At 44.5% G+C, this 20,431-nt stretch overlaps 1 protein-coding gene across 10 annotated transcripts in view; it reads left to right on the top strand.

Moving 5' to 3' along the window:
- Positions 1-20,431, top strand: part of ENOX1 (ecto-NOX disulfide-thiol exchanger 1) — a 453,062-nt gene that overhangs the window by 65,622 nt on the left and 367,009 nt on the right. For 9 of the 10 annotated variants that reach the window (XR_010308903.1, XM_064174875.1, XM_064174900.1 and 6 more), the window contains exon 2: positions 1,418-1,525. The gene's annotated coding sequence lies outside the window, so the exon portion shown is untranslated. Of the gene's footprint in view, positions 1-1,417; positions 1,526-1,633; positions 1,653-20,431 lie in introns of all 10 variants that reach the window. The other variant, XM_064174867.1, reaches the window with a different exon arrangement.

The following is a 20,431-nucleotide window of genomic DNA, read 5'->3' as shown; positions in this document are numbered from 1 at the left end:
TAGATGATCTGGATGAGGGCATTGAGCCAGTCATCAGCAAGTGTGCAGATGACACTAAGCTGGGGGCAGATGTGGCTGGGTTGGAGGGCAGAAGGGCTCTATAGTGGGACCTTGACTGCCTGGACAGATGGGCAGAGTCCAAGGGGATGGGGTTCAATAGCTCCAAGTGCAGGGTGCTGCACTTTGGCCACAACAACCCCATGCAGAGATACAGGCTGGGGTCGGAGTGGCTGGAGAGCAGCCAGACAGAGAGGGATCTGGGGGTGCTGATTGATACCCACCTGAACATGAGCCAGCAGTGTGCCCAGGTGGCCAAGAGAGCCAGTGGCATCCTGGCCTACATCAGGAATGGTGTGGTCAGCAGGAGCAGGGAGGTCATTCTGCCCCTGCACTCTGCACTGGTTACACCACCCCTTGAGTACTGTGTTCAGTTCTGGGCCCCCCAGTTTAGGAGGGACATTGAGATGCTTGAGTGTGTCCAGAGAAGGGCAACGAGGCTGGGGAGAGGCCTTGAGCACAGCCCTACGAGGAGAGGCTGAGGGAGCTGGGATTGGTTAGCCTGGAGAAGAGGAGGCTCAGGGGAGACCTTATTGCTGTCTACAACTACCTGAGGGGTGGTTGTGGCCAGGAGGAGGTTGCTCTCTTCTCTCAGGTGGCCAGCACCAGAACAAGAGGACACAGCCTCAAGCTGTGCCAGGGGAAATTTAGGCTGGAGGTGAGGAGAAAGTTCTTCACTGAGAGAGTCATTGGACACTGGAATGGGCTGCCCGGGGAGGTGGTGGAGTCGCCATCCCTGGAGCTGTTCAAGGCAGGACTGGACGTGGCACTTGGTGCCATGGTCTGGCCTTGAGCTCTGTGGTAAAGGGTTGGACTTGATGATCTGTGAGGTCTCTTCCAACCTTGGGGATACTGTGATACCTTGGTTTTGGCACAGAGTTTGTTAATCAGATATGAAAAAAGCAGGAATTAACACAGAAACTAGCAGCTCCTTGATCTTAGCAGATGGCCAACTACAGAGATATTTTCCTCCTGAGTTTCCTTTGTTCCAGGGAATGGATATCTCCTTTGATTTTACCGTGTCTGTTTTTCCTGTGAGCCCCTGACCAAGTGAGATGCAGAATACATGCTTCACAGGGTGAATCAAGTGGTAGATTTTATCCAAATCATGGGGCACACTACTGCACTGGAGCAAAGTTTGTTCCTCTTCATAGATCACAGCCATTTCAGAAATACCCAACTGGTAACTGGTTTTAGCATGGAAGCATCTTGGTATCTTACCTGATTTATTTAGGGACACCTCCTCATTTACAGATAATTTTCTTTTCCTCCTTGGAAGGAACTTTGTGTGTGCTGGATACTCTTTGTTCTCTAGCTTAATTTTTAATTAAATAATGAAATTATTTCTAATTCTTTCCAGAGTTCTTCAGATTTGCTGGAAGGTATCCCCTGTCATGGTATCCAAATGTGAATCCTTTCAATGTGAAGATTTTGGATCCTTTTGCATCAGAATTTAAACACAGCTCTGGTAAGATAACTGTTTCCTACCTATTAAGTCAAATATTTGCATGTGTACAGCAAATGTTATCTTTTTAGCAGTATGTAAGAAGATGTTAACTGTAACTGTTGTTTTCAGATTCCTGATATTCATATATGTAAGTATATATTAAAAACTGTTGTATATGACTGTCCTACTGACCTCATTCTTTGCCACACTCCTTGCTGTAGCCCAGTAAATTTGTAGTTTTGTTTTGTATTTCTATCACATAATGCTGCAAAACTCATATTTTGGGGGAAGATCCCCATAAATGCTCATCTCCCACAGCCTTTGTCTACCTTTGCTGTTCATTCCTTTCAATGAATCATCTTCCTTAACATCTTCTTCACAAATTCCTGCTGTTACACTGCTGCCTAGTTTTAATGGTCTTACTCAGTTTTACATGCTCCCTCACTTTGAAAGCAGTTGCAGCAACAGAACTCACCAGCTTGCTGGTGAAGCTGCTTCTTCACTTTTTTTCACATGTTTGGAATTGGTCCTGGGAAGTACAGTGATGAGTGGAGCTACCAAGAGAGAGGGACTTCTGAAGTGCCCCCTCTGCTTACTGAGGACCCCTGTTGTGTCATTCCTGAGAGCAGATGAAGAGTAGAGAGGAGAGAAGCTGGAACTGTGGTTGCTTATCTCCAAGCTATACTCAGTTGCTCTGTTTTTCATGCCTCCAGCCCAGCTGTAAAGCAGTAATTAACCTGAGTCTTTTAATTTCTCCCAGTTGGCTTTAAATTATCTCTGTTGTCATGTTGCGTGGAGTAATCCTTCAAGCATCTGTGGGGCACACTACAGTTTAAATTGGTTATGAGTGCATGGGCATTTTCTGTTTGGTATGGTTTGTGGAGGAACCATAATAGATGGCCTTACTGTCTTAGATAGATAGTGCACACACACGGAATAACACCCAAAGTCCTTGCTCTGTTGGCACTGGAAAAAAAGCTCCAAAGCTCTTTAGCAGTACTTGCAGCCAAACCTCATCATGTGAAGTGTGGCAAATAAGTTTAAGGAAATTTCAGGTCAAAGTCTTGGCGTCAAAGGAGGAGAGACATGGATGGACTGTTGCTTGTTAAGGTGTATTGAAATGGTATTGTTTGCAGTGTTTTTATGTACTGACATCTCTTTTCAAGGCAGGGAATTCTGTATTTCTTTTAAGTTGCTTTCTTAAAATAGAATCATAGAATCGACCAGGTTGGAAGAGACCTCCAAGATCATCCAGTCCAACCTAGCACCCAGCCCTAGCCACTCAACTAGACCACGGCACTAAGTGCCTCAGCCAGGCTTTTCTTGAACACCTCAAGGGATGGTGACTCCACCACCTCCCTGGGCAGCCCATTCCAATGCCAATCACTCTCTCTGCCAACAACTTCCTCTTAACATCCAGCCTAGACCTCCCCCTGGCACAGCTTGAGACTGTGCTCCCTTGTCCTTTTGCTGGATGCCTGGGAGAAGAGACCAACCCCACCTGGCTACAACCTCCTTTCAGGTAGTTGTAGATAGCAATGAGGTCCCCCCTGAGCCTCCTCTTCTCCAGGCTGCACACCCCCAGCTCCCTCAGCCTCTCCTCACAGGCTTTGTGTTCCAGGCCCCTCACCAGCTTTGTTGCCCTTCTCTGGACACCTTCCAGCACCTCAACATCTCTCTTGAATTGAGGGGCCCAGAACTGGACACAGCACTCAAGGTGTGGCCTGACCAGTGCTGAGCACAGGGGCAGAATAACCTCCCTCATCCTACTGTCCACACTGCTCCTGATGCAGGCCAGGATGCCATCTTGGCCACCTGGGCACACTGCTGCCTCATCTTCAGCCTACTCTCTACCAGTACCCCCAGGTCCCTTTCTTCCTGGCTGCTCTCTAGCCACTCTATCGCCAGCCAGTAGTGCTTGGTACTAATAGAGAGTCTAAAAGTCCTATTTTATTATTGTTGTTCAGTAATATGGTCCATAACTCTAGATCCTGTTAAACACTTCATAAAGCCTTCAGGTAAACTTTCAAACATTACACTGTGTTTTTCTAAGTTAAAACCCTCTGGAAATTGGCCTGTTTACAGTTTTCTCTCATAATGTTGCAGGCGATTGGAGAATGACCTGATGTGATCTAGATTGAAAGCATCAGTGAAAGCTGATGATTATATTTGTTTTGATATTGTGTATGTTATCAGTGGGTTCTTGTCAAAGCACACATCTCTAGAAATCAAAGTCATTGCTTGCATCACTGTAATAATAGTAACAATGATAATAAAGATGATGATAATAATGCTAATAATAATGATTTTTAAATGGAAAGTGTTATTTATTTGTCAACTGAGTGGCAGAAACTCCAGCACAGGACAAGATAATATGGGTATGTACACTTTAAATATTCAGAACATGAACTTGCTTGTTTGCATTTGTAAAACGATGGTATGAAAATCTAGCAGCATACAAAAACTAATCTAGCAGTGTGCCAAAGTAATTAAAGCAAAGTAAATAATCTCCAGTGTTCTTATTCCCCACAGAAATTGTTTAATATCTTATCTTTCCAAACTAGTTTTCTGCTAATTCATGATGTCTTTGTAAGACTCTCCTTTTATTCAGACAGTGCTGTTGTTTTCAGTGGTGTGGGAGTATCTCCCCTCAGGACAGCTCAGGGGGAGGAAGGGGGGGGGGCATGTATTGGGTGCTCACCACATACCAAAAAGAGATGTTTTGTCCATACAGTTGAAATTCAGAGCCTGAAGCTAACAGCTGTAATCCTCTCTGGTCATTTATTGTTTCCTTGGCAGGAGGACTATGATTGCCTCAAGTGTATGTGCTATATGACACTTTCTAATGTTGTCTTGGTGCTGTGGGATGTTTCCTTGCTGGAAGCAGGGACATGATGCTGATCTTGTTTTGGTGTAAATTAGACTAAGCTCTGTGGAAGCAGGTGGAGGGTAAGGCTGTTGTGGATCAGATTATCCATCTTTGAATTGTCCCTGAATGTTAGACCCTGATGGCTCTTCAAGTTAGACTCTCTGTCCTTTGTTGAATACAGAGGAGAACATAGGGGTAAAGGATGAGGAAAGGGCCAGGGTACTCAGTACCTTCTTTGCCTCAGTCTTCAGTATTAAGACAAGATTTTTTGCTAGATATCTAGCCCCTGAGCTGGAAGATAGAGGTGGGTGGCAGAACAAAATCCCTGTTATCCAAGAGGAGACAGTTAGTGACCTGTTGCACCCCTTAGACATACACAAGTCTATTGGGCTGTATGGCATGTACCTGAGGGTATGGAGGAGCTGACAGAAGTGCTCACCAAGACACTTTCCATCATTTTCCAGGAGTCCTGACTGAGTGGGGAGGTCCCAGCTGACTGGAGATTGGCAAATGTAATACCCATCTACAGGAAGGGCAGGAAGGGTGACCTAGGGAACTATAGGGTTTTCAGTCTGACATTGGTGCTGGGAAAGGTCATGAAACAAGTCATCTTGGATGCCTTATGCACCATGTGCAGGACAACCAGATGATCAAACCCACTCAGTGTGGGTTTATGAAGGACAGGTCCTGCTTGATGAACCTGCTTTCTTTTTATGACAAGGTCATCTACTTATTGGATGAGGTAAAGGCTGTGGATGTTGTTCTCTGGATTTTAGTAAAGTCTTTGACACTGTCTCCAGCAGCATCCTTCTGGAGGAACTGGCTGCTTATGGCTTGGATGAGTGGGTGCTTTGCTGGATTAAAAACTTCATGAATAGCTGGGCTCAAAGAGTGGTGGTGCATGGATTTAAATCCAGTTGGTGAGTGGTCACAAGTGCTGCTGCCCACAGCTCATTTCTGGGCCCAGTTCTCTTTAATTTCTTTGTCAATGGTCTGTGTGAGGGAGTTGAATGCACCCTCAGTAAGTTGGCAGATGGCACCAAATTGGGTGGGAGTGTTGATCTACTTGTACAAAGGGCCTGCAGAGGGATCTGGGCAGGCTGGTGTCAGGTAGATGGTTAGACTTGATGATTTTAGAGACCTTTTCTGACTGAAATGATTCTATGATTCCATAAATTCCCCATCACTGCAGATAAAAGCCAGGAGAGCACAAATAGGGCACAAATCATGTTAAAATCATAAAATATTCTTACATAGGAGAGTGTACTTGGTGCCATGGTCTACCCTTGAGCTCCGCGGTAAATGGTTGGACTTGATGATCTATGAGGTCTCTTCCTACCTTGGTGATACTGTGATATTTCCTTAAATATTGGTATATCCTGGAGCAGGAATTTAGCTGGTCCCTGCAACAGGCACCTCCTCTGGTGGCCTCGCCTGTGGGGACACATCTGGCTCCCAGACTAGGTCCCCATCTTGCCAGATAGTGCAGCTTAGTGTTCAGTATGATGCACAGACTCTCAGTTCCTCCGGGTGCTGATACTCTGGACACAGGGTGCTCTGTGGCCCCTGGTCTCGCTCTAGCTGCTCCGTGCAGAGCCTTCAGCCCCTGCACACTTGAGAGAGCCTCTTTGCTTGGGGGAAGAGGCAGAAATGGTGTTTCATGAGGAGGCACAACCGGGGAGGGAATGGCCAGGCATTTTGTGATAGCCTGCTGCCTCTTCGATGCAAATGGCCTCTTTTGTCTCCTATCCCTTTTGCTTTCTCCAGGACTGTTCCTACTCAAAATCACCTCAGTCACTCCCTCTCCCTACTTCAGCTCCTCCTTTAGAGATTTAGGTCTTACACAATCCCAAAATGCCTTTCCTCTGCACCCCACAGTGTGCCACATGACACCAGGCTTTGACCCATGTCAGACTATGAGACAAAGCAAATAGCCTGTCATGGTCTCCTGATGATGGGTGTCACCCCTGGTCCCCAAGGCTGAAGCTCATGTCTCTCAGGATTTATTTTGGCTACCCTAGCTGGTATGTTGCCTCCAGGCTTCCTGTGTGCTGCAGATGGGATGGTTCCATCTATTGGCTTGGAGAAGCAGGGCAGGAGATCACAGAAATGGTCAGGGTGGAAAAGACCCTCAGGATCACCAAGTCCAACCAATATCCCTGCTCTACAAGGTTCACTCTAAACCATATCCTGAAGACACTGTGTCCAGTTCTGGGCTCCACAATTCAAGAGAGATGTTGAGGTGCTGGAAGGTGTCCAGAGAAGGGCAACGAAGCTGGTGAGGGGCCTGGAACACAAAGCCTATGAGGAGAGGCTGAGGGAGCTGGGGGTGTTTAGCCTGGAGAAGAGGAGGCTCAGGGGGGAACCTCTTTGCTGTCTACAACTACCTGAAGGGACATTGTAGCCAGGTGGGGTTGGTCTCTTCTGCCAGGCAACCAGCAATAGGACAAGGGAGCACAGTCTCAAGTTGTGCCAGGGGGAGGTCTAGGCTGGATGTTAGGAGGAAGTTGTTGGCAGAGAGAATGATTGGCATTGGAATGGGCTGTCGAGGGAGGTGGTGGAGGCACCATCCCTGGAGGTGTTCAAGAGAAGACTGGATGAGGCACTTAGTGCCATGGTCTGGTTGAGGGTCTAGGGCTGGGTGCTAGGTTGGACTGGATGATCTTGGAGGTCTCTTCCAACCTGGTTGATTCTATGGTTCTATGACACCATATCCAAATGACCTTTAAGCCCTACCAGGTGGTTTGTATCACCCCCATCACTGATCCTCTGCTCTCCTTTGTGTGCATATAGAGTGGAGATGTTATCACAAGCTCTAATACTAGGTAGCTAGACACACCAAGCTCAGTGGAGCAGCTTCATTTTAATGTTTCTTGACGTTAACAACTCCATTTCTCAATTAGAACAGAAAATAAAGTTGATTATGCGTGTCCACAGGGTGACACTGCACTTTTGACTAGTAACTGTAAAGTAAATGAGAAAGGTCACCACCAATAGTATTTTAGTTTAATTATTCCTAGAAGACAACAGTGACTCCCTGCAGGGGGTTTTGTGGTTATTTTTTCTTGCAGCTAACAAGCAGTGTTTCAGAGGCTTTATTCTATGTATTTGTGAAGGAACAGATTTGGATGGCATAGCTCTGGCTTTTTCAGTGATGCTTTCTGTCGATACAGAAGGGTTGCTTTGTGTTTCTTCAGTAGCATTTCCATGCACTTCTTTTAGTCAAGCCTAAGCCTGCCTATAAAACAACTTCTGTCTTTGCACACAATCTCTGATGGAAACTGCATGCTGAGATGAGATCTACAGATGATGCTGTTTGAAGGAAACAGTGGATTTGCTTAAATAAGTTTGATGCTTTCATAGGGCCATTAATAAAGATCTGCCAGAGCTAACAAGCACTGTTTAGAGGGCACAAAGCAGAAGTGTTTAGTGTTAGCTTTAGTTTTATTTTTGCTGGTTAGGCCTCACTCCTTTCCTCCTAGGAAAACATAACTGATTATTTTTGCTAATTAGTAATATATCAGTGGTCCAAATCACATCTGTAATTAGTAGTGAGATTTTAAGTACATGTCAGAGTTTTTTTGGTGTGTGATTTGCATTGTTAATTTCCTATGCCTGCATGCATATGTGTAGCTACAGTTTTAATGAACAAAAGGAAGAGCTGGTTGTGAGTCAAAGCAATCTGTTGAAAGTGCTTTGTAGTCTGACATGGCTCTTCCTTCTGCTTGGGGCTGAATTTGCTGCCTCTGGACAGCTTGAGTTTGTCACCGGAAAGTAAGTGGAGTTGGGAAGCCAGAAAATAAACCCATGCTTTGTTCCTGTCACCCAGTAAGGCTGGTAATTTACTCCACAGAAGCACTGGTGAAAATAGCACTTCTTAGGGTTGCTCAGTTAGTTTCTGAGACAAATAGAGGAAAAAAATGCTGAAGGAAGGGAATGGTTTTGAGGGAAGGCTTGCAGCAAAGCAGGCCTGGATGATGGAAGAACTGGGCTGGAATGTGGCTCATGTTCCTCTGCTGTCTCCAAATCAAACTACTGAATAGGTGCAAATGTAGATGACAGGATAAAAATGGAAGCTATTCAAACCAAAAGCAATTAACTTGTATACAGATGGCTTTCTGGCATTCACAGATGCATGGATTTTGGTTGTGTACTGTTTTAGATGTGCCGTGGAAGGCTAAAGCCTCTATAGGTCCATCTCCAGCTGTTCATGCACATAAAATAGATGAGGAAACGAAGCCAAGTGAGCATTGTGTATAGCATCAGACTTGCATGCAGAGATAGGCATCTCAAGCACTAGTGCAGCATCCTGTCCTGTCAGATGGCCCTTGTACCAGCCTTTTGTGAAAAGAAATGATGGATTTGACACCACAGGAGTCACTCCAATTTCATAAAAATGAACCATGGCAAACTGCTAAGTGGATGTCATATCTCTAGTATAAAGCCTAGGGCTGAGAATTCTGAGCCAAAGTGGAGGATTGGTGAAAGTATGACAGGTGGTTTCTTCAAGCAACTTTGATAAACCCTGGTGACAGTGACTTTGGAAAACTTAAGATTTAAGCTGTTCCACGTAGAACAAGTGATGATGTCCATGTGCTCTGATGCTTCTATGTCATACTGCAAACAATTAACTTGAAAAGAAACTTGTTAAGCCATGCTTTACAAAAAGCAGAGCCATTGTGAGTTAATGTGCAGTCTCCATTGATTGACATTTTCATGTAGGACATAACAATAGGACAAGGGGCAGTGGTCTCAAATTGGAGTAGAGTAGATTTAGCTTGGGCTTAAGGAGGAAAGTCTTTACAATGAGAGTGGTAAAATACTGGAACAGGCTGCCCAGGAATATGGTGGAGGCCCCATCCCTGGAGACATTCAAGATCAGGCTTGATGTGGCCCTGGGCAGCCTAATCTAGTTGGAAGTGTCTCTGCTTACTGTGGGGGGAGTTGGACAAGATAACCTTTGAGGGTCCCTTCCAACCCAATGTGATCTGTGAGTAATAAATATCAGTTTGGGTCAGTGGAAAGTTACATTTTTGTCTTCTCTCTTTTAAAAAAATCAATTTGAAAACAAACAAACCAACCAAAAAGTTTTTGGCATGTCTGGCTAAGATGGTCAAAATATTTAGACCAGGCCTTTGAAAACTGGGCCACACTTTGAGTACTGTGTCCAGGTCTGGGCCCCTCAATTCAAGAGAGATGCTGAGGTGCTGGAAGGTGTCCAGAGAAGGGCAACAAAGCTGGTGAAGGGCCTGGAACACAAAGCCTATGAGAAGAGGCTGAGGGGTCTGGGGCTGTTTAGCCTGGAGAAGAGGAGGCTCAGGGGGGACCTCATTGCTGTCTACAACTACCTGAAGGGAGGCTGTGGCCAGGTGGGTTTGGTCTCTTCTTCCAGGCAACCAGCAACAGAACAAGGGGACACAGTCTCAAGTTGTGCTGGGGGGAAGTCTAGGCTGGATGTTAGGAGGAAGTTGTTGTCAGAGAGAGTGATTGGCATTGGAATGGGCTGCCCAGGGAGGTGGTGGAGTCACCGTCCCTGGGGGTGTTGAAGAGGAGACTGGCTGAGGCACTTAGTGCCATGGTCTGGTTGAGTGGCTAGGGCTGGGTGCTAGGTTGAACTGGCTGATCTTGGAGGTCTCTTCCAACCTGGTCGATTCTATGGTTCTATGATCTCCACATTTTTCATGCTGGTGCAAGACCACCCTCACAACCACCAGTTATCACCCCATGTGCACGTATCGGCTCTGCGTTGTCACCGCTAACAGCGAATCTGCTCAAGACAAACAGTTGCAGCTCTGATGTGGACTTATCTGAATTGACACTGTTAAGTGGAATGATTTGTCTGTAGCTTCAGGGTGGCTTATTTTTGTTGGGTTTTTTCCTTTTGAGTGAAAAGCTCATTTATCTGCTTTACTTTTGGTCCAGCTTCCTAGGGAAGAGCACTGTGGTCACCACTTAGTGAAACCCAGTTTGCTTGCAGCCTGTTGGAGTGCTTTCCAGGGTGCTGCAGTCTTTCCTTACCACATCATGTACAGTATGGATCTGTATATGGATTGCTCTTAATCTCTGCCTCCTCCTGCTGTGTTTTCACAGTGGTGAGCCTGCAATTGTAGGAACCAGGCACTTTCTCTCCCTGCTTAGTTCTTACCAAGCTCCTTTGCAGTGTGTGTGTACCTGGAGAGGGATGTCAGTAGTCCAGCTTGTATTCTGTTGTGAAAGGTGGGACTTAGTCTTTCAGAGAGGAATTTTCAATGGAAAATGAAGGGTCCATCCCACCATTTCTAGGGGAATGTTGCACCTGTTTACTCGTCACTAATAAGCCCTCTCTATTTAATGTTCTCTGGGGTATGTGTTTCTCCCTTGCTCCACTTGAAGCTCTTTCTCATGGTTAATGATCTGAATTTGCCAAGCACACTGACTCATTTCAGTGCTGGTTTTCATTATGTAAGCTATTAACGGGTCACTGCTCAGATGCTGGGAAATCTGTTTCAGGCTAATAGCGAGGTGCATAAGTGCCTCTCCATGGTATATTTGCTACCTGTGCACACGTGTTCTAGCTTGAGAGTTGGGAGAAAATCCCACGACAGTATGGGATGCAGCATTAAGAGCCAATTCCTAATCTGCCTTTCATTAACACACACAACACTTCACCTTTTCTAGGATTTTTGCACAATGTGACTGAAAGAGGGTGTGAGGAAACATGCTGATGTGTAGGGGAAGGTGTTGATAAGTAAGGAAATAAAATTCTCCCCTGGAGAAACAGTGTTCTTGCAGAAGATAAGGTAATAATGCAGGATAAGGAACTGTCTTGGAGCTGCCTATGAAAATTTAGCTTGCTGTCAGAGAGCATTTTCCCTGAAAGTCAGTAATAATGCTGTGGAGGACTCAACAATTTACAGACAGTCCAGAAGATAAGAAGGTGGACACAGGAAAGCCTTGAAGAAAACAGTTATTTGAGGTCCCAAGTTTTGACAATTTAAGGTTGCACTGTTACAGTAGATCCTCTTGTTGCCTTTTCTTTGTTAGGCTTGAGTAATGTTATTTATTTACAGATGGTTTCCTCCACCTGCATACTGAGATTTTCAGTGATTCCTTCAATGCATAGACAGATAGTTTGAGAATGGATAAATGGAGCTTGGATTTTATTTATGAAGTTCACCCATTTTCTGTGAGGAAAAGTAAAGATCACATTGCCTGGATGTGGCAGAACTCCTAGAAGAAAATGGTTCAAGGTTCTTTATTTTTATGCACTGTTCCTATGGTTAAAGATATTTTGTTTTCTTTTCTCTTTCCCTAAGTCATACCTGAAAATCCTTTTGGGAACTAAACAGGAGACCAAATTAAAAACACAAAACCCAAGCCACAAAAACTCCATCATTCACACCTCATTCATTATGGAGAAAGTTCTAAGTTAGTCTTCTCATAACTAGGCCAATCCTAGAAGGATTTTTTGGCTGTGCAATGATTCTCAGCCCAAAGAATAGAGCCAAAGATCTTTAATACCTTTCCTTACCAGGGAAAAGTGGAAAAGACCATTTGGAAGTGTGCTTGCATGGGAAAGAAGTATTATAGTTAATGTGTATGCAGAGATCTGAAAAGTCTTCTCAGCATTAAGGAGTGCAGAGAGAGTTTTCCAACAAGGCAAAAAGGAAAACTGGAGGATTTAGTGTGTTGTGGTATTTATCATGTAAGTAAGAGGTATTTGCATGATAAAGAGAGAATGCAGAATTTATTCAGAATAAGGGGGACAGGATGAATGATGCTAATGAAAAGCTGATTGCTGGAACCAGGAGTTTGTCTGCCATGCCACTCATATTTTTGGAATCCCAGGAGTCACTTTATGGACATCTAAGTTCAATGATGGGTAGATTAATCCTTTGGTATGCTAATTTTGTATAGAGCCTGCTGTGCCAGGATGGAGATGGGCTGTATACAGATGTGATCCCACAGATATTAGATAGGTGCCCGTTCTCCCTGTGCATCTGAGGGCAGTTTCAGGGAATGATTCAGCCCGAGTCGAGAGAGCAGCGTCAGGGAATGATTCAGCCCAACTCTGTTTTGCATTGCATCTTGGCATTTCCTCTTTCTCCTCACACTTTATGGAGATGTGAAACAACAGCAGCTTGGATTTTACTCTTGCCACTCTTAGTTCCTTAACCAGCCATCTCAGTCAAGAGTTACAGAATCAAGCAGGTTGGAAGAGACCTCCAAGATCATCCAGTCCAACCTAGCACCCAGCCCTAGCCACTCAACCAGACCATGGCACTAAGTGCCTTAGCCAGGCTTTGCTTGAACACCTCCAGGGACAGTGACTCCACCACCTCCCTGGGCAGCCCATTCCAATGCTAATCACTCTCTCTGGGAAGAACTTCCTCCTAACATCCAGCCTATACTTCTCCTGGCAGAACTTGAGACTGTGTCCCCTTGTTCTGTTGCTGGTTGCCTGGGAGAAGAGGCCAACCCCCACCTGGCTACAACCTCTCTTCAGGTAGTTGTAGACAGCAATGAGGTCACCTCTGAGCCTCCTGTTCTCGAGACTAAACAGCCCCAGCTCCCTCAGCCTCTCCTCACAGGGCTGTGTTTGAGGCCTCTCACCAGCTTTGTCTCTTGAATTGAGGAGCCCAGAACTGGACACAGCACTCAAGGTGTGGCCTGAGCAGTGCTGAGTACAGGGGCAGAATAACCTCCCTTGTCCTACTGGCCACACTGTTCCTGATGCAGGCCAGGATGCCATTGGCTCTCTTGGCCACCTGGGCACACTGCTGCCTCATCTTCAGCCTACTCTCTACCAGTACCCCCAGGTCCCTCTCTGCCTAGCTGCTCTCCAGCCACTCTGTCCCCAGCCTGTAGCACTGCTTGGGGTTGTTGTGGCCAAAATGAAGAACCCTGCACTTGGCCTTGTTCAATCTCATCCCCTTGGCCTCTGCCCACCCATCCAGCCTGTCTAGGTCCCTCTGCAGGGCTCTCCTACCCTCCAGCAAATCAACACCTGCTCCTAGCTTGGTGCTATCTGCAAACTTACTGATGCTGGACTCAATCCCCTTGTCCAGATCATCAATAAAAATACTGATCAGGACTGGGCCTGGCACTGATCCTTGGGGAACACCACTAGTGACAGCTGCCAGCTGGTTGTGGCACCATTCACCACCATTCTCTGGGCCCAGTCCTCCAGCCAGTTCTTGACCCATATCAGGGTGAATCTGTCCAAACCATGAGCTTGTTGTTGCAGACAGTCCATAAACTCCTTGTTTTACTCCACTGAATATAGGGGAGAATCTAGACAAGCCTTGGTAGTTTCAATGCTGCTCTGTTTTTCTTGAAGTGGAGGAAACCTCATGATTAGTCAGTGGTACTTGACTGGGGTTGTTCTGTTTATTTTAATTCTTCTAAGAATAAGGCTGCTCGAATGGCTGTGTTAATAAATACAATCCCAAACAGAGGCATGTGTTGCACAGACAGTTTTAATATCAGATCCGGCTTCTCCACATCCTCCTTTTGTGACTAAGTCAAACCCACAGTCTGTCGAGTGTCTGCCAGGATAAGAACCCACCTACCAGCCTTGATGCCATTAATCATTTCCCTGGTTTGTTTATTTCAGCTGGCATCTCTAAGCATCATCTAGGAGGTTCTGGCAAGAGCTTCTCAGGTAGATTCAGTATCCTGATTTCTCTTTGACGTCTACTAGAGTCATATTGGTAGCCGTAATTGGTAGGACACAGAATCCTGAGAAGTCCTCTGGCATTGCCACAGCTTGAGATACCTTTGAGGCCCTTTTGTAGCAGATAAAGGTTTCTTATGAGAATTTAACTCTGCAGGGATCCTGAGGCTTGTAAACCACACGTTCAGAATGACACTTTGAACTCAGGGACAGTGCAAACCCAAGATGAGGTGCCCTCACTTGAAGCCTGGCAGTCAAGGCAACAGCGCAGAGATTGCCTTGTGATACAGTACTATCAATTAAGCACCTGTCAGGGATTTTCTGTGGCTCAGAGAGGGAATGACTGGCTGTCTGCTGCTTTCTAGGTAGCCTCTCATAATGTGGTCCTCTGTCTTAGGTCAAATCTAGTCCTTAGCACTGTGCTCGTTCTTGTCGTGTGATGCACGTCTGTGAGGTGAGTCAGCCACACAACTCCTCATGACCAAGACAGATGAGATTATGCTATGCTATTGAAGATACTGATGTAATCACTGTTACTGTTTTCTCTAACATATGGGAAGTCAACCATATGTTAGTTATTTTTCTTCAGAAGAACCCCATTAAAATTGAAACTTGTGCTATTAGTGACCAGAAAAATCTCCTTCTGTCATGTGAGAATGCTGTGTAACCAGCAGACCTCACGATCCCGTGCTTGGGATGTAAATCCTTCAAAAGCTGGTGTGCTGGAGTGTGCCTTTCTTTCCTAAGTGAAAGATGGGGCTCTTTAGTCTTCCACGTGTATGAACAATCTTGATTAGTCACACCCAGTTTACATTTCACAGTTTGTGGACAACTGGTTTCCCTTCACCTGAACCCTGAGAGGAAATCTAATGCAGGGGGACTGCTTTAGTCCTAGTTTAAGAACCTAGACTTTAATTCTTGGTGAAGTTGTGGGAGAAGTGCTCCTAATTCCTTGTTTCCTGGATTATAAAACTGTACAATGCTTCCAACATTTAGTCCTTTGTGTTTTAGTGTGCTAGTTTGAAGCTAGCTGGAATGTTCTGGTGAGAAGAACTAGATTACAGGCTGTGAAAGGAAAACAGTGGTGATGTCTGCTTCACTCATAGGCTTGCTGAGATGTATAAGAACAAGAATCAAAACATAGATAAGGCAATTCTCCTGCTGGGGAGCTCTGAGCTGCATCTCCCTCTAACCTCATCCTCCATATCTCTGACTAATCCACTTTGCTTCCTAACCCCCTGGCTGAACCTCCATTTTTCCTTGGCGCTGGGGTAAGGTGAAGGGGCGGTTGGGAGCCCCTCCTGGGGACTCAGGTTTCTGGGAGGGCTGTTGTGTTTCTGTATTACCTTTTACCTTGTCTATTCCTGTATCTAACTGTATCTATTGTAAATATTTGCTTGTGCTAAACTGTAACTAATAAGCTTCATTCAGTTTCCAGAGCTGGCTGAGTCTAGTCTGGGTGATTTCCACAGTGTGGGGAGAGACTCAAGCTCTAAAATCCAACCCACCTGGCATTGAAGGGAAAACTGGAAAGATTTTTTTTTTCTTCTAAATGTTGAAAAGCTCCATGTGCAGAAGGGGAGTATTATCTAACTGATTGGGATGATTTTAGAATAGGATGTGCCTGCACTGCATGAATAATTTGACACTTTGGGGCTTAATTGGGTAGCGCAATTGCACTCAAAGCCACTTCACGGTTGTGGCAACAATTAATGCATGTAAACTTACTGGATTGTTGTGTGTAGTTGCAGTATTTAAGAATCTCATTTGTAATGAATTAGTCTCCTTCTCTTCTAACTCAGAGTGCCAAGCAACCTTCGATATCTTGTTGTGTTTTCAGTTTTAAGAAGCCCTGCAATTGTTACATTTCACTGTGAAGTGCAATGTGGTGGAGGGAGAACCCAGGAGCATTTTGACTTTGCAAGGACCTCTGCCTCTTGCTAGATACAAAGAAACATTGTACCTAAAAAGTCTTGGGACCTATTGCAGAAATATATGAATACCTTCTAAAGATGATCATCTCCTTCTATTCCCTTTTCTCCCCCTCGTGCCTAAAGCTCAAAAGCATCCAAACAAAACCTTGAAAGAGTTCTCAGGACAGTAGCTTAAAATGTGGCTCATTAAAATGCTACTCATCTCAAAGCACAAGAGAGAAGCCATTGATAGCAACCTAAGCTTAAAAGTCAAGACTCAGACCCCCACATTAGAAGATTTTAAGAATAAGAAAGCTTTTTTTCCCCCAATGTTCATGCATCTTAACTTCCCACAGCTTTTCCCACTGTGCATCTGACAGGGTGGGAAATAATTTGGTGGTTAAAAATGCACCTTTAATTTGCAGTCTTCACTGCTATCTCTATGAGGGGCAGTTTCATTTTGCTTACTCTCAAAAAAGGACAACTGATCTGTGCTTCATCACTGTCCTGTTTCACCACCTGGTCCCCTGGAGTCTCTTCTGCAGAAAACTGCAGCATAAAAGGAGCTCCTCACATCTTTAGGGCTTTCTGGTAGCGTCTTCTGTCTCATGGTCATTTGCTGTTTCACATGGGCCTCTTCACCATCTGTTCCTTTTCTTGCCTCTGCCTTCTCTCCCTGCCATGTACTCACACCCCTGCAGTCTATAGACCTGCCTCTTGGCCCCTTGGGCCTTCCTGATGGCTATCTTCTGTCTCTTACAGCATTTCCTGCTGCCCTTTGAACACTCTCCCACAGCACTGTATGTCCAACCCCACTGAACTGCCATGCAGTAGATGGTATTTCTCTTGACATATGTTCAGATCAATTAAAAGCAGTGGGTCACTTCTACTGAGGCAGCTTAGTTTCAGGTGCCACCAGACTTCAGGGACACAGCTGCACTTTATTGTCTTAACTCTATCACTAAGAGTGGAAATTAGCAGCCATATCAGTTAAAGGGTAATTCGTGTTTTATGCCTCTTATTAAGATAAGAAAGAAGAAAATTCTCAAATGTATATTCATTCAGAAGGGCTGAGCATGGTAAAAATCTAATATTTGATTTCTCTTAACTCCTTTGACAAAGGAAAGAAGGTAGGAAAATAATAATTTGGGTTCCAATTTGGAAGGCTCATCAGAGAAGGGGAAGAAATCAAGGGGAAATTATGTGAATAATTCAGAATCAGCTGTGTAAGCTGTGAGCTGTTGATCACTGTTTTGTTTTGCAGGCATAGATTTCCATTAATATTAATTCTTTTGAAAAACAGAAAGCCTGTCTCTGCTGTTGTATGCTTAAATGAGCACTTCAGGCCAAAATAAAAACCCACAACACAAAAGAATTCCAACCCAAAAAGCCAAACAAATGTGAAAACCAAAATAAACCCATGTGGTTTGCAGGTTTGATTTTCAGATGCTGGTGTTCTTGTAAGATCTCTTTCAGAGAAGTTGCCGCTGCTGTACATCCTAAATTGTGTTCAGTTCTGGGACCCTCACTATAGGAAGGATATTAAGGTGCTGGAGTGCTTGTGAGGGCCTGGAGCACATGGCCCATGATGAGCGCCTGAGGGAGCTGGGGTTGGTCAGGCTGGAGAAGATGAGGTTTTGGGGAGATCTCATTGCTCTCTACAACTGTCTGAAGGAAGATTGGAGTGAGGAGGGGGCCAGCCTCTTCTCCTTGCTGTCAAGCAACAGAGGTAGACGAAATGGTTTCAAGCTGCACCAGGGGAGGTTTAAGCTGGATATTAGACTCAGGGCTGGGTGCTAGGTTGGACTGGATGATCTTGGAGGTCTCTTCCAACCTGGTTGATTCTCTCTGATTCTCTCTCTTAGAATCATAGAATCAACCAGGTTGGAAGAGACCTCCAAGATCATCCAGTCCAACCTAGCACCCAGCCCTATCCAGTCATCTAGATCATGGCACTAAGTGCCTCAGCCAGGCTTTGCTTGAACACCTCCAGGGATGGTGCCTCCACCACCTCCCTGGGCAGCCCATTCCAATGCCAATCACTCTCTCTGCCAGCAACTTCCTCCTAACATCCAGCCTATACCTACCCCAGCACAACTTGAGACTGTGTCCCCTTGTTCTGTTGCTGGTTGTCTGGGAGAAGAGACCAACCCCCACCTGTCTACAGCCTCCCTTCAGGTAGTTGTAGACAGCAATGAGGTCCCCCCAAGCCTCCTCTTCTCCAGGCTAAACCCCAGCTCCTTTCCTGCAGGGGTTATCAAACATTAGAATGGTCTGCCCAGGGCAGTGGTGGAGTTGCCATTTCTGAGGATGTTCAAGTGTTGTGTGGACTTGGTACTTAGAGACATAGTTTAGCCTTGACTGTTTACTGCTGTGTCAGGGGTTGGACTGGATGATCCTTAAAGTCTCTTCCAACCAGATGTGTTCTGTGGTACTATGATGCATTCTGAAATATCAGACCTCTGCATAAATGGAATAGAATAGATTTGGTCAGCATTATAGAGTGTGACCACTGTGGGGAAAATGGAGTTGCAATGGGTTATGAGAAGCTAATATTACACTTGAGACACTTTCTTCAGAAGATTTCATATATATGTGTGTATATATAGGTAAAATTAAGACCATCTAATATTGTCTTGTCTGGAGAGGGAAACCCAGATCTGCAGTTAAACTGAATAGTCATTCTTTAAGAAGACTTCTGTTAATTGCAGCTTAAGTGTAATAGAAAATAGTCTATTAATTCAGGCTCTCAGCAAGACATTTTAGCTATAAAATGTCAAAACCTCTTCAAAACTACTGCACAGCATTGAAAATGAGCATCGTAACTTTAGGAAAACATTGATATGCTATTCTGTGTAGATCAACATGTGGTGAGACTATTTCAGTGGAAATATGTGCCCACAGGCTATTTATTCTTTGTGCTTTGTTTAACAGCAATTGGCAACTGAGACCAAGAAAGCTTAAATCAATTATGAGTAGTTGGTGCAGCCAAAGTCCTGATTGATAGGTTTACATTGATTCTTCTGGTAATGTTATTTTGTAAAGGAGGGAACAAGAGGGAGAAGGATAGATCAGGCATGCAACTTCATTGCATGGAGTTTACATGGTACTCTGACCATGTGCAGATGTTTCCTTCTTCAGTGGAAGAAGCACTGATTGCAGTGTGCAGATCTCCTAGAACAGACAGCTGTGCAGTTGTTACTAAGCCTATTTCCCTCTTCCCTTTGGCTTATTGGATTATTTTATACAGTGCAATGATAGGAATTAAAAAATGACAAAGAGCTGTTGAGTCATCTAGCCCATCTTGTAGCTAATGCAGGATTGTTCTCCAAGGATCTTTGTCCAGTTGGCTTTAGATGTGACTGGACTTCAGCCAATTTCCTTTTGGAAGATTATTCTACAATAAAATTCACTTTATTATCAGGATTTTTTTTTTCCCTGTCAGCCTAAATTTTACTTTGCTCAGTATAATCACATTACTCTTAGCTATAGTTTCCTGAAAATCCCTATTAAAAACCATAATCCTTACTGTGTGCATCCTTCCAGAGCTTGTAGATAATTATCATATTTCTCTTTCAATAGTGGCTTTAGTCAAGCTATACATACTCAATTATTTTAATATTTTCTTATAAATCACTTTTCTTAGATTAATGAAGACTTTCATTGTTGATATCATTGAGCCAAATCTCAAATTCTTCAGCTTAAAATTTATCAAGGAAGGTCTGGAGCAAATAAAGGCTTAGAGATTAGATCATGGTGCCATTGAAAACCCATCTTTTGAACCACTGTTTGTGACTTCATGTCTGTCTGAATGCCTGCTCTCCTGAGGCAGACTTCAGCAATGTGGTTTATCTCAACTAACCTGAATTATCTACAGCTTAAGTGCCTACATCAAAGCTACTCTCCCTAGATTCCTTTTATGATCATTGGATCTTATAGCTGTGTGCAATTTATCTAAGCTCTTTTAGATATCCATGTTAGGGCAAGAGAAATTGAGCCCTAGAGGCACCTATTTCTCTCAGCTAAAGGTAGACCAAGGTGATGAACTCTGATATTAGCATTTGCAGTTGGTGAGACAAATCCCCTTAAGTGCTGAAGTGTTTGAGATCGATAGAGCAGCTGTGCTGTAGAGCCACCTGATTTACATTGATCGCTCCCCCTGTCCTGAACCTCAGACTTTCTGGGCTCTTTAAAGGTAGGGTCTGTGGAATTTTCAGATGTCATGTTTCAAGAAGTGTGAAGTCCTGGTTCCCTCCATAGTAGTGGCACCACAGTGTATCCTGAAACTGTTCCTAACACATTTGAATGACACTGAATTCAACAGAAAAGTGTGATGCTACATTGAAAAAGAGGAGGGTGGTTACAGGATTAACCAGGTTGGAAATGACCTTTGAGATCTTTGAGTCCAACCTATCAAATCTATTAAACTTGCCTTTTGCACAGACATAAAATGTGTCAAGTTTGAAGGGATGCATAAGGATCATAGAGTC

This window comes from Pogoniulus pusillus, chromosome 3 (assembly GCF_015220805.1).
Source record: "Pogoniulus pusillus isolate bPogPus1 chromosome 3, bPogPus1.pri, whole genome shotgun sequence".
Lineage (NCBI taxonomy): Eukaryota > Metazoa > Chordata > Aves > Piciformes > Lybiidae > Pogoniulus > Pogoniulus pusillus.
Note: the sequence above shows the minus strand (reverse complement) of the source record. Positions and strands in the feature narration are given on the sequence as shown.